Source organism: Hordeum vulgare, chromosome 6H (assembly GCF_904849725.1).
Source record: "Hordeum vulgare subsp. vulgare chromosome 6H, MorexV3_pseudomolecules_assembly, whole genome shotgun sequence".
NCBI lineage: Eukaryota > Viridiplantae > Streptophyta > Magnoliopsida > Poales > Poaceae > Hordeum > Hordeum vulgare.
The window spans coordinates 443,475,171-443,488,713 of record NC_058523.1 but is presented as its reverse complement, the minus strand read 5'-3'; the positions used below and the strand labels follow the sequence as shown (position 1 = coordinate 443,488,713).

Genomic DNA, 13,543 nt, shown 5'->3' with positions numbered 1-13,543 from the left:
ACTGTTTCGACACAACTAGCAGATCATAAGTCAGATTCAACGAAGTATTAAAAATCATTCTTGATTATAGCTGATCGTGTGTCTCCCTACACATGTGTTCCTATTTAATTGCAAAATGCTAGTGCTGAAAATAGCAATGCAACCAAGCCATGTGGTCATCACCAAGTCACTAAGGAAGTACATATAGGCTTCATATCCGGATGATAATGATTTTATAATAGATAGTTGGTCTAATTATCTATTAAATTGTTCTTATTTGCATAAAATGAAATCTTCTCAGGTTCATCAATAATATCTGTTTCATTTCTTGAAAAATAGGATAAAACTGAAGTTGTATTGTATTCAATGAACTTGGAAACAAAGACAAGCCGGTGGCCAAAGGAACTTTAGTGAGTAAAGATAAAACATATGTGGTTGGAGGAGACATGCTTGGAGTGCAATACGTTGCAGTTCTTGTTCGTGGCTATACATATCTAGCAAATGAGAGACTAGTTAGACCATATGAAAAATTCCAAACAGTAAAGGATGCTTTTGGTTCTGTTATTGCTTGGCCTCGCTCACATGTAAGTATGTTTCCATTCCAGCATTGTGTATGATACACTCTGCACATGTGTGATATGTTATTTATCAAGAATCTTTGTGGTTCTTAGGTAAAAGTAGTTAAGCCAACCACTCCAGCACAACCACAAAGCATTGGTATGATAGTTTCTTATAATTTCATCAAGAAATCGCTTATCTTCCAGTTTTCTATAAGCATATGTTCACGTAAACATTGTTCATCTAATTTTCAGGGTGATGATGACTTGAAAAGGGAGTGCATTAAAGGAGTTAGGAGTAGTTGAGCAGTGGACCAGTTGTCTATATGAAAAGGGAGTGCATTGGAGGAGTTGCGAGCAGTTGATGAATCTATCTTTGAATGAACAATATTATGCATTATGTAAAGATTTTAGATCGTCGAGAAACATAGTTGTTATTTATAGGATATTTTCTTATTTATTTGCACAAGCGCATGTTTCATATGAATGTTTGGTATTATCCAGTTGTAAACTCCACGTACTTTATGTGGATACATTGTTTCTTCTAATTAATGCATTGGATGTTATTAATTTTGTTGGTATGCATGTGCATCCATGACATTTTACAATAACTGAATTTTAAATGATGGAACAAATTCAAAATAAATCAATTACCATTTGAAGTAAAATATTACATTTGTATAAAGAAGTTTAAGTATATTTAGAGAAGAGTATAAGAGGCGAATGATGGTTAATGATAGAGATGTATGAGTTTGAAATGATGAAAAAAATTCAAATTAAATTGAATAATATTTGAAGTAAAATATTCCATTTGCACAAAAAGGCTTATGTATATTTAGAGACGATTATAAGAGGCAAATGAAACATGTGTATGTGTAGAGACGTAATACGAGCATGCCTAATATAATGTCTCTACATGTAGACACGATTTTCAACGTCCCTATAATGCTTCTCATGCCATGTAAGACACGCTTGGCAAGCGTGTCTACATGCTTGAGACGGTCCGTGGGGATACGCTCCAAGGACGCTTTACTAAAACGGCTCTATAGTTGGCTAGAGATGAGACAACAGGTCCCTAGGTATGAAAATGAGCTTGTCTACTAACATGTTTTGTTGTAGTGGAATGCGTCAACGAAGAGTGATACAAGAACAGAACATCCAACCATGCATGCATACATCTCAAACTGGATTTGAATAAATTGAAATAATTCCAAGCAAACCTTATGATTTTCATCTAAACTTGACGAGAATCTTTATCTTTTCGACGTATTTCAATTAAATTATACTGGATTAGGCTATTCTAGCCTAATCTAAATGAATGTCAACAATGGCAACGCCAATTTCCCACGACATGTATTCTTCAAGTTTGACAACAAGCTCACGACCGACCATGAGCTTCCAAAAGTGAAGCTTTGATAGAAGGGGAAGAATAGTAGTGGCCTTCACGAAGCTCTGAGTAAGTTCACCTATTACGAACCCGGGGAAGACGTCAGCGTTTGCTTTCCTGGGACCCAAGCAACGACGGTCTCCTATATTATATTCTTCCTCGTGACGGCCTCGTAGTCATGGCGGAAGGGCGCGAACGGCGGTGGTGGCGTGGTCGACATGGAGTAGGCGACGTCATCCGTCTCGTCCTCAAATTCCTTCGCTTTCGCGTCGATATTCGCAAATAGGACATCTTTCTTCGCTAGCATGACACGCAACCGACATCGTGTGTGGAGGATCTTGTGGACGGTGTGGTTGAATATGATAAACACTCTCTATTCATTCATGAAGCCCATACCATCCGCCATCAGGTACATCACGGTGTTGTCATTCGCCTGGTCACCGACAACTTGTTCCTACGCAAGCCGATGCTCGTTAAGGAGCGAGAGGTTGTACCTTTGGTCCTGCTGCGGTCGTCGAGATACAACATCCAACTCTTCCGCCCCCATGTAGGTGAAGTGGACCCACTCCTCACCCATGATGATGCCGGCATGGGTTGGCGAATGCGGTCGTGTCGGCTCATCGTCGGCCGCTAATTTGAAACAAGTACCAATAGTAGCAAAGGTGCAACGAGGTGGCCCAATATTTTTTATAGCAAAGCACAAGCTGGAAGTACTTCTCATAATGAGTAAAGTGTTCTCGAGGACACATGGGAATTGTAGTCTAGTGAGGTTTATCATGTTTAGTTGATTCGCCTTCGTTACTTTGATAATTTGATATGTGGGTGGAACGATTCTAGGGTGTTGTGTTTACTTGAAAAAAATAAGCCTGTTATGTTTACCCTCTCTCGCAAGAATACACAACTACGAAAGAAGAATTAAGATAAATCTAACCAGAGCATGAAATATATGGGTCCAAATCATCCCCATACGAAATAACACACAAACTAGGGATTAAGCGTCTGCCACTCTTGCAAACCATTATATACTTATTAATCCTCAATGCTTTCCCTTAGGCCCAAGTATGGTGAAGGGTCATGTAGTCGACGTTCACATGACACCACTAAAGGAAGAGCAACATACACATCGTCAAAATATCGAACGGATATCAACTTCACATGATTACTTGTAACAAGACTTCTCTCATGTCCCCAAGAACAAAAGTAACAACTCACATATCATATTCATGTTCAAGATCAGAGGTGTATTGAATATGCTTAAGGATCTTAACGTATAATATTACACCAAATAAACCAACTAGCATCAACTACGAGATGTAATCAACACCAGTGACAAGCCACATGTACAAATCTAAGGTTTTGAGACACATATTGAATATAAGAGATGAACTAGGGTTTGAGATGAGATGGTGCTGTTGAATATGTCGATGAAGATTGGTCCTCCCACGATGAAGTGTTGGTGATGATGATGGCTTTGATTCCCCCCCACCCGGAGGGAAGTTTCCGTGGTGGAATCGCTCCGCTGGAGAGCAAAAGTGCTCTAGCCTAGGTTCCGCCTTGAGACGGCGACGCTTCGTCCTCAAAGTTTTTTTTGTAGGGAAAATAGCATCTTATAGGAAACGATGGGCCCCGAGGGCCGGCTAGGGGAGAGAAGAGCCTGCAAGGCGCGCTCTCGGGGGTAGGGCATGCTATGTGGGCTCGTGACTCCCTCGTGGGCCCTCATACATCTCCAACATATCTATAATTTTTTATTATTCCATTCTATTATGTTATCATTTTAGAACACTTTTTATGCACTTATCTACCAACTTATATTATTTTTTGAGCACTAACCTATGGACCCAGTGCCTAGTGCTAGTTGTTGTTTTGTGCATGTTTTTCCACTTTTCAGGTTCTTGTACCAAATGAAGCCTCATTGACCTGAAACTTTTTGTGAATTTTTTCTGGACCAAAACAAGACTGTGGAGCATTGGAAGAGGGTCGTAGGGCACACGAGCCCCCCACAAGCCAACATGGCGTGGCCTGGGGGACGCCCTGATGGCTTGTGGCCTCCTCGTGGCTCTCCCAACCCCGTTCTCTCGCCTATAAATTCTTATTTACCCTAAAACCTTCGAGAGAGGCTCCAAAACACTTTTTACGCTACCGCAAGTCTCTCTTTCGACGGGAGGCCATCTAGAGCTCCTTTCTGGCACTATACCGGAGGTGCGGGTCGATCACGGAGGGCTTCTTCATCAACCTTGCTGCCCTCATGATGATGTGTGAGTAGTTCACTACAGACCTAGGGTTCATAGCAGTACCTAGATGGTTATCTCTCTCTCTTTGATCTTCAATAGAATGATCTTCACATCTTTGCTTTGATCCATATGATGTAACTCTTTTGTACGATGCGTTTTTTGGGATCTATGAATCATGGGTTTATGTACAGATTATTCAAGATAAATATTTGAGTCTCCTCTGATATATGATTCTATGTGCACGATTATGATAGCCTCGTAAGTCTCTCCGATCTATTGAAATTGTTTGGCCAACTAGATTGATATTTCTTTGGTGAGAAAGGTATGTTGTAGTAGGTTCAACCTGGCGAGTTTCTATATCCCGGTGATAGAAGGAGACAAGTTGTGTCTTTGTGTTGCTGCTACTATAGGTAAAACGATGGGGTTTATTCATATTGGTTGATATTACTTTGTCTACATCATGTCATCTTACTCCAAGCATTATTTTGTTTGTCATGAACTTAATACGTAGAGAGGCAATCATAGAAGTGCTCTTGAAGTGAAGTAACAGTAATAGGTGCAGGGAGAAGTTGGCCTATTTGTTTATGGACATGATGCCTATATTTACATAATCATTGCCATGAAAATCGCATAACTATCCGCTCTTCTATCAATTGCCCAACAGTAATTTATTTACCCATCGTGTGCTATTATTACGAGATATGCCATTAGGGAAAGCTATGGCCACCGGGTCTATTCACAACATATTCTTAAAACCTCCAATACCCTGCTGCCATTTATTTTCTTTTGTCTTATTTTGCACTTTTTCAATTATCTGCAATTATCTACATGCATCCTTTGCTTGCAAATAATGAGACCAAGGGGATTGATAACCCTCTTGCCCAGATTGTGTGCAAGCTCTTTGTTCTTTTGTGCGCAGCCGCTGAAGACGGTTGTGATTGATATTCCTATTGGTTCGATAAACCTTGATTTCATAACTGAGGGAAATACTTACTAACTTTGTCCTGCGATAACACGGTCCTCTTCACGGAACACCCAACACAGATCACAAGTATCAGGCCCCCTCCGATACGTCCCAAATGTATCTATAATTTTTGCTTGTTCCATGATCTTTTGGGTGACATTGTTATATGTTTGGCTACACTTTTATATGATTTTACACATATTTGGACTAACTACTAACTCACTGCACCCAGTGCCACTTTATGTGTGCCGATGTCTATTTTGCACGGGCTTTTACCCAATTTTTCCGAAGCTCGAAAAATTCCAGGAAAAATATATATAAAAAATCAGCAAAGCACAAGCTTCCAGATCACCGAAGATGGGCCACAGGGGGGCTGGGGTCGTCCAGGCAACTTGCTGGCGCGGCCTAGCCCTGGCCATCCCAGGAGGCTGCCTGAGTGGGCCCCACCTCTTCCGGTGCCCTCCTTTGGCCTATATTTAGAGTGCCGAGAGGAAACCCTTCCACAACTTCGAGAATCGCGAATTTCTCCATCGTTCCGCCGCCGCAGCGCTCCCGAGATGGGGAGTGTCAGGAGACTTCTTCCCGGCACCCTGTCGGAGGGAGGATTGACCTTCGGGAGCTTCTCCACCGCAATGGACGCTTCCCGGACGTGCCATGAGTAGTCCTCCTTGGACCATGGGTCCATGACCAGTAGCTATGTGATGTCTTCTCTCCAATCTTGTGGTTCAATGGTTAGTCCTTGTGATCTGCCCTACATGATCAAGTCATCTATGTAATTCTCTTGCTATTGCTATGCTCGGTTTGTTGGCATTCGATGGATTATGAGATTATGTTTAGATTGTTATGAGATATATATTTGATTATCTTTTTATATTATGTTCCTTAGTGATTCATGCATGTTCTCTGTTGCTATTTATTGCTTTGGCCGAGTAGTAGATTGGAACTCCAAGAGGGAGTGTTATGAATGATTGAGTGATAGAAACATGAGACTAGGGGATGTGATGTTGCCACCAGGGAGAAAACAACGGTGCTTGTAACCACGGTCGCAAGGATTGTTTACCTTACGCATAGTTCGGTAATGTAGTTGTCCGTTGCTTTGAGTTTACACTTTGGGTGGGGCTCACAACTTAATACCAGAGATATGTTCTGGATAGATCTCTCAAGGTGGATGATTAGTAAGTAGATGCTGATGAATAAACAGTCTACTTGTCTTGGCGTACTTCCCATTACTATTGAACCTCTAACTTTCAAGTAGCATAATTAGCATTGCGGTGCGTTCATAATTTTGTTAATTGCCCAACCGTGATGTGTTTACCCAAGCATAGTTGTTTATCGTATTTTGGGAGAGATACATCACTAGTGAACATCATGTGACTCCGGTCCATATCACCATCATTGTTTACACCTCCATTATTTACCGTTTTCATTTACTTTTTTGTTGCAATCACTATTACCTTCCCGCTTGTGTTTTGATCCTTTGCAAACTACATGGCCGGGGAGATTGACAACCTCTCTGTACTCATTGGGAGCAAAGTTATTTGTGTGTGTGCAGATCCATGTCTTCTGCTAGCGCCAAGGTGGAAGACACCTACTTGTTGGTCCTAGGGGTCCTCCTGGTTCGATAAACCTTAAAGTTCCGGCCGACTACATCTCAACCTTCCACTTGGGGTACCAACAAGGTGCGAGAAGTATATACATCATCTCGTCATCAAGCAAAGTTTTGTGGCGCTGTTGTCGGGGACTCAAGTCTTCAAGATAGGGGAGTTGCACACCCTGTTTTACCTTTGCCTTTTAGTCTTCATAGTTTGCTTTTCATGATTGGCATGACTAGTTAGGCTTATTGAAAACTACACTCTTAGTTCGCTGCTTGGGGAAGGCCGCTTTACCACACCCGTGGTAGAGAAGTCTCACCCACCTACTGAATGTATCCCATCCAAAATACCACTTGGGATAATTGAAATAATTAGGAATGATTGTTATGCAGGAGATGGAACAGTCAATCCTAGTATTCATTTGTTGAGACTTACAGAACTTTGTGAGTTGTTTAATATTTCAGGTTTGACAAGAGATGGAGTCATGAGGAAATTATTTGCCTTGTCACTGAAAGGAAAAGCATTGGAATGGTATAGGCTACTAGATGATTCTCACCTACGGGATTGGGAAGAGATTCAGTCTCTCTTTTACTCCAAGTTTTATCCTCTTCATGAAGTCCATGAGAATAGGAATTATGTTTATAATTTCTATCCTCATGACGGAGAGAGCATAGCTCAAGCTTGGGGGAGACTGAAAACTTTAATGCTAAAATGTCCTAACCATGGGCTCCCCAAAGATTATACTTATGTGGAGAGCAAGAGTACCTTTTTGCATGTGGATCATGGTAACAATGCTTTATGTGATACTTATATTGTTGAATTTATTCATGATCCCATTGAAAATTATTACGAGAAGGGAAAATATGCTTATAGATATTTCAATAATATCAGGTTCCCTCTCTTTATATTGAAGGTTTTGAAGCTGCACTTGTTTTGCCTTCTTATGCTTATTGCTTTGTGCTTCAATAAATTATTCTATTGCAATATTCCTATGCATAGGAAGCATGTTAGACTTAAATGTGTTTAGTATTTGCTTCTTGACTCTCTCTTTTGTTTTACAACTCTTATTCCTACGAGAGCATCATTAAAATCTTAAGCCTACCTTTATGGCTATAAAGAAAGAGCTCTAGGGAGACAACCCTTGTTATCTTTACTTAGAGTTTTTACTTTATGTTTTAGTGGTATTGATGCTTGGTACTACTGTAGCAAAATCATTGTATCTTTATTTTTAAGCTTTGTGCCAAGTTTTAGCCTCCGATTGCAAGAAAGTTCAAAAGTTGTGACATGCTGTCCAGAAACAGATTCTGTCTGCCTGACGAAAAACTTCACCCAAAATCACCATATCATATTTTTGATCTGAATTTTTTTACAGCATGCTATATATAATTTCCTTTCTGGCATATGTTCTGAGTTTTTTGATTTGAGTTGCAAAATTGCCCTGAATAAATTATTTACTACGTACCGTTCTGTTTTTCACAAATTCTGCCATGTTTTGTGTTTTCATTGTTTTGCAAATCCTAAGCTTACTTTTTATTTGCAAAAACCTTTTACCAATCACGAGAAGCAGTAGATTTTCATGAAAATCTTTATTTCCAGCAGGTAATAAATTCTGTTATTAAGGGTACTAACCACTCTAATCAGCTTATGATGAGTTTCGTATGAAGGGAGTTTTCAAGTATGCGATGGGAGATGATGAAAGAAGATACAGGAGTGTCAAGCGCTCAAGCTTGGGGATGCCCCCATGCACCCCAATAAATACTCACGGAGACTCAAGCGTCTAAGCTTGGGGATGCCCCCGTGCATCCACTTCTCTATCAACAATCATCAATTGGTCCATCGCCATGCTATATTTTTATCACTTCATATGTCATGTGCTATGCTTGGAGCGTCCCGTTATTTGCTTTTTAGTATGTTTTAGTTTTGATTTATGTTCATAACAAGTCAGAACCTGGCCTACCTTGTTTGGGAGAGAAACACGCTCCATTCCACTCTAGAACACAACATAGGTTTTCATGCTTATCTTTTTTGTGTGTTCTTCATCTTTCCATAGCTAGTGTCATGCTTAGCTCTTAGTTTTCATGCTTATCTTTTTAAGAGATTTTATTTAGGTTGCTTTTGGAACTCTCTTGAGTTATCATGCTTATCTTGTTTAGAGAGTTGGCTCGTTGCACTGAGTTGTGTGTCTTGCATGAGTAGGTAATTAAGGTTGCTATTTAAGTATAGTAGTAACTTGCAATAGTTTTGAGGTATTGATTTGAGTAATGTTTGGACTATTGGTGCCAAGAGCTTGAGCCTATTCGTGATAGGTGTCGTATTTTGGGAAATTCGTGTGTTTTTCAAAAACTAAAAATTAGTTGAGAACTCTAGCTACTAAATTGATCGCTAACCTCCGGAGGGGTTGGAATATATAGAGTACCCTCACATTACCATTAGTCGAGGATGCGCAAGGATAACCAAACCCCCAAACACTCCTCCTCGGGGTACTTGTCTCTTTGTGAATTTCCTAACTAGATAGAGAGTTACTGATAATAAGTGTATGAGTTCTTCGGACTAATGTGAGTATTCGATTGTTGGCACTTCCACCATCCATATTTTGCTAGGCTCTTCGGTACCGTGCATTGCCCTTTCTCACATTGAGAGTTGGTGCAAACTCCACCAGTGCATCTAAACCCATGACATGATACGCTCTGTCATACATAAGCCTCATTATATCTTTCCTCAAAACAACTACCATACCTACCTATTAAGGCATTTCCATAGCCTTTCCGAGATACATTGCCATGCAACATCCACCATCTCATGACTTGATCTTCATGTCATACATGCTTTTGCTTGATCGTAGAGCCGCATGATAGTTGGGCCTTGCCCCAATTATTGCTACGTGACGCGCTAGTATCATTGCATATCCTGCTACACTAGCAGAGGCATACATTTTCATACATAATGATAGTTTTCACTTTTCTTTATGTTGAGTAGTTCTTATAAAGTGTGATGATATTATTTTTATTCATGTAAAACATAGAGTGTTTCCCTTAAGTGAGGAAAAGATCCCCAAGATGACAAACAAAAGATCCCAAAGAGGACAAATGAGAGATAAAAAGAAAGAGCCAAAGAGGCCACAAAATAAAAGAAAAGAGAAAAAGAAAAAGTAAAAGAAATAAAAAGAGAGAAGGGGGCAACACTACTATTCCTTTGAAAGATCCACACTCGTACTTCATTGCTATATTATTACTACATAGAGATTATCATTCATGCATAACTATGCGGGGACCCTTACACTCTAGAACTTGGTTTGCATATTCCAATGATGAGCCTCCTCAAAGGAGCTCTAGGTCTTCATGAGCAAACAAGTTGGATGCACCCCCACTAGTTCCATTAGAGAGCTTACTTTAGCTCATATGTGCATCCGTTACATGGCAATCCCTACTCCTCACATCATATCTACCATTTGGCTTTCTCTCACCTATGGTTGTCCTCATTGATGTGAGCCTTTCACACCTTTTTGTCTTCCTTCCCCATCATTATTATATTTTGCCATCCTAAGTGCCAACATATCTTGCTTACACTCATCCATTGCATGAGTACTCAAAGTCGAAAGGGAGAGGATCATTTTGACTTGTGCCTGGCTAGTGGTCTGGGGATGAGTCGAAATAAGATTCCGAAGGAGACCAAGTGTGAAATTTTAGTAGATTGAGTTCTCAATTAAAAATATATTTCATGATCTCAACCCATCTCCCACTTCTTGCACGCAAACACCATTTGGAGACATTCGAGTCATGGACAGCGAGAGCTCTTGCACCTTTATGTTCTTACTTTGCTAAACTCAATGCTAGATATAAACTCTTGCTTGTTATTTTCTTGACTTGAATTACATATCTTACTTGCTTTACTTTGAAGTTCTTATATGTGTGTTAGCATGTCACCACAAAAATTATTGTGCTATCATTTATCTACTCGAGGAGGAGCTGAAATTAAGCTTGGGGATGTTGATATGTCCCAAACGAATCTATAATTTCTGCTTTTTCCATGGTCTTTTGGGTGACATTGTTATATGTTTTGCTACACTTTTATATAATTTTACACATATTTGGACTAACCTACTAACTCAGTGCACCCAGTGCCAGTTTCTATCTGCTGATGTCTATTTTGGAGGGGCTTTTACCCAATTTTCCGAAGCCCGAAAAATGCCAGGAAAAATATATAAAAAATCAGCAAAACAGAAGCTTCCATGTCACCGAAGATGGGCCAGAGGGGGGCCAGGGGCCGTCCAGGCGACCTGCTGGCGCGGCCTACTCCCTGGCCATGCCAGGAGGCCGCCCGGGTAGGCTCCACCTCCTCCGGTGCCCTCCTTTGGCCTATATTTAGAGTCCCGAGAGGAAACCCTCCCACAACTTCCAAAATCGTGAATTTCTCCATCATTCCGCCGCTGCAGCGCTCCCGAGATCGGGAGCGTCACGAGACCTCTTCCCGGCACCGTGCCGGAGGGAGGATTGACCTCCGAGAGCTTCTCCACCGCCATGGACGCTTCCCGGACGTGTCGTGAGTAGTCCTCCTTGGACCATGGGTACATGACCAGTAGGTATGTGATGTCTTCGCTCCAATCTTGTGCTTCAATGGTTAGTCCTTGTGAGCTGCCCTACATGATCAAGGCATCTATTTAATTCTCTTGCTATTGCTATGCTCGGTTTGTTGGGATCCGATGGATTATGAGATGATGTTCAGATTTTTATGAGTTATATATTTGATTATGCTTTTTATTATGTTCCTTAGTGATTCATGCATGTTCTCCGTTGCTATTTATTGCTTTGGCCGAGTAGTAGATTGTAACTCCAAGAGGGACCGTTATGCATGATTGTGGGTGCATGCCCCTCGATGTCTAGCTTGAGTGACAGAAACATGAGGCTAGGGGATGTGTTGTTGCCACCAGGGAGAAAACAACGGTGCTTGTGACCATGGTTGCAAGGATTGTTTACCTTGCGCATAGTTCGTTAATGCAGTTGTCCGTTGCTTTGAGTTTACACTTTGGGCGGGGCTCGCAACTTAATACCGGAGAGATGTTCTGGATAGATATCTCAAGGTGGATGATTAGTAAGTAGATGCTGACAAATAAACGGTCTACTTGTCTTGGTGTACTGCCCATTACTATTGAACCTCTAAGTATCAAGTAGCATAATTAGCACTGCGGTGCGTTCATAATTCTGTCAATTACCCAACTGTGATTTGTTTACCCAAGCATAGTTGTTTATCATGTTTTGGGAGAGAGACATCACTAGTGAACATCATGTGACTCCGGACCATATCAGCATCATTGTTTACACCTCAACTATTTACCGTTTTCATTTACTTTTCCGTTGCAATCACTATTACCTTCCCGCTTGTGTTTTGATCCTTTGCAAACTACAAGGCCGGAGAGATTGACAACCTCTCTGTACTTGTTGGGAGAAAAGTTATTTTTGTGTGTGCAGGTCCACGTCTTCTGCTAGCGCCAGGGTGGAAGACACCTACTTGTTGGTCGTAGGAGTTCTCTTGGTTCGATAAACCTTATAGTTCCCGTGTGAGGGAAAACTTGCTGCTGACTACATCTCAACCTTCCACTTGGGGTAACCAACAAGGTGCAAGAAGTATAGACATCATCTCGGCATCACCCTCTAGTAATTCTTTCGCAAGTATTTTTATATATTCCAAAATAAATCTCCATAAATTTTCAGGTCATTTGGAGCTCCGCAGAATATCCAACTCTGCTGTAGCCCTTTCCGGTCTAGAATTCGACCTGCCAGCAATCTCCCTCTTTGTGTGAAACTTGCAAATTAAGAGAGAAAAGGCCTTCGGATTGCATCATAAAATGAAATAATGACCCAACACATAACTAATAACAATAGGAAGACATGGTGCAAAATGGACGTATTAACTCCCCCAAACTTAGACCTTGCCTGTCCTCAAACGAAAGCCGAAACTCGATAATCATGACCACATTGTTTAGAGAGAGAGATGTGTTGATAAAATAAAAATAAAAATATGAACATGAGAGCATCATGATCATTATCATAGAAGCAATATAGCATCATAAAACTTATCATGAACAAGTGACAATTCATTCACAAGCTAAATAAACCATCATCTTTATTGAAAACTAACAAACTATGATGTTAGTCACTGAAACAATTGCAATCCATAATATTTTCAAAAAGAGTCTATGTAAGATCTTTGTTTAGAAATTTTGCATACTCAACTATTATTTAGTCTTCTATGATTACTAACACTCAAGTCATATTTATGAAGAAAAAGTTCCACTAAATCACATAGGAAGATGGGGTGTTTATAGTTTTCACGTCCCAACTTATTTATCTCGAGGATAATGCCGATAATAATAACTCATGATTACCTACTTCCATACGGGTATATGTGCCTAGATATTTCCCTACCATACGATGCTTGCCAAGTGGATAGTAATTTAGAGTGCAATTGGGATGAACAATTATTGATGCTTGCACAAAGGTACAAACAGAAATGTAAAAGATAGGCCCTTCGCAGAGGGAAGCCGAGGTTGTGATGCACTTTTTCATTTGGATGTGCAAACTCTTAATGGAAATGAACGTCACCTAATATTACCCTTATATAGCAACCTTTATTATGAAGTCTGCCTCTATTATTTCTTCACCGTCACAAGTTCGTACACAGTTTTCCCCCTTACAATAAAAGATCATACATATTTAGGAGCAATATTTATTGGTTTTGCACTGACAACAGCTTACTTGACGGATCTTATTCATTTTGTAGGTAGATATGGTGGACTCTCATGGCAAGAAACTGGGTTTAAGGGCTTTTGGATGCAC

At 40.5% G+C, this 13,543-nt stretch overlaps 1 long non-coding RNA gene across 1 annotated transcript; it reads left to right on the top strand.

Annotated features, from left to right (window-relative positions):
- Positions 1 to 325: 325 nt before the first annotated feature.
- On the top strand, positions 326 to 1,083 carry LOC123406141. Its single transcript, XR_006612013.1, has 3 exons — positions 326 to 563; positions 651 to 696; positions 792 to 1,083. It is a non-coding gene; the product is annotated as an uncharacterized LOC123406141 (long non-coding RNA).
- The last annotated feature ends 12,460 nt before the right edge of the window (positions 1,084 to 13,543 follow it).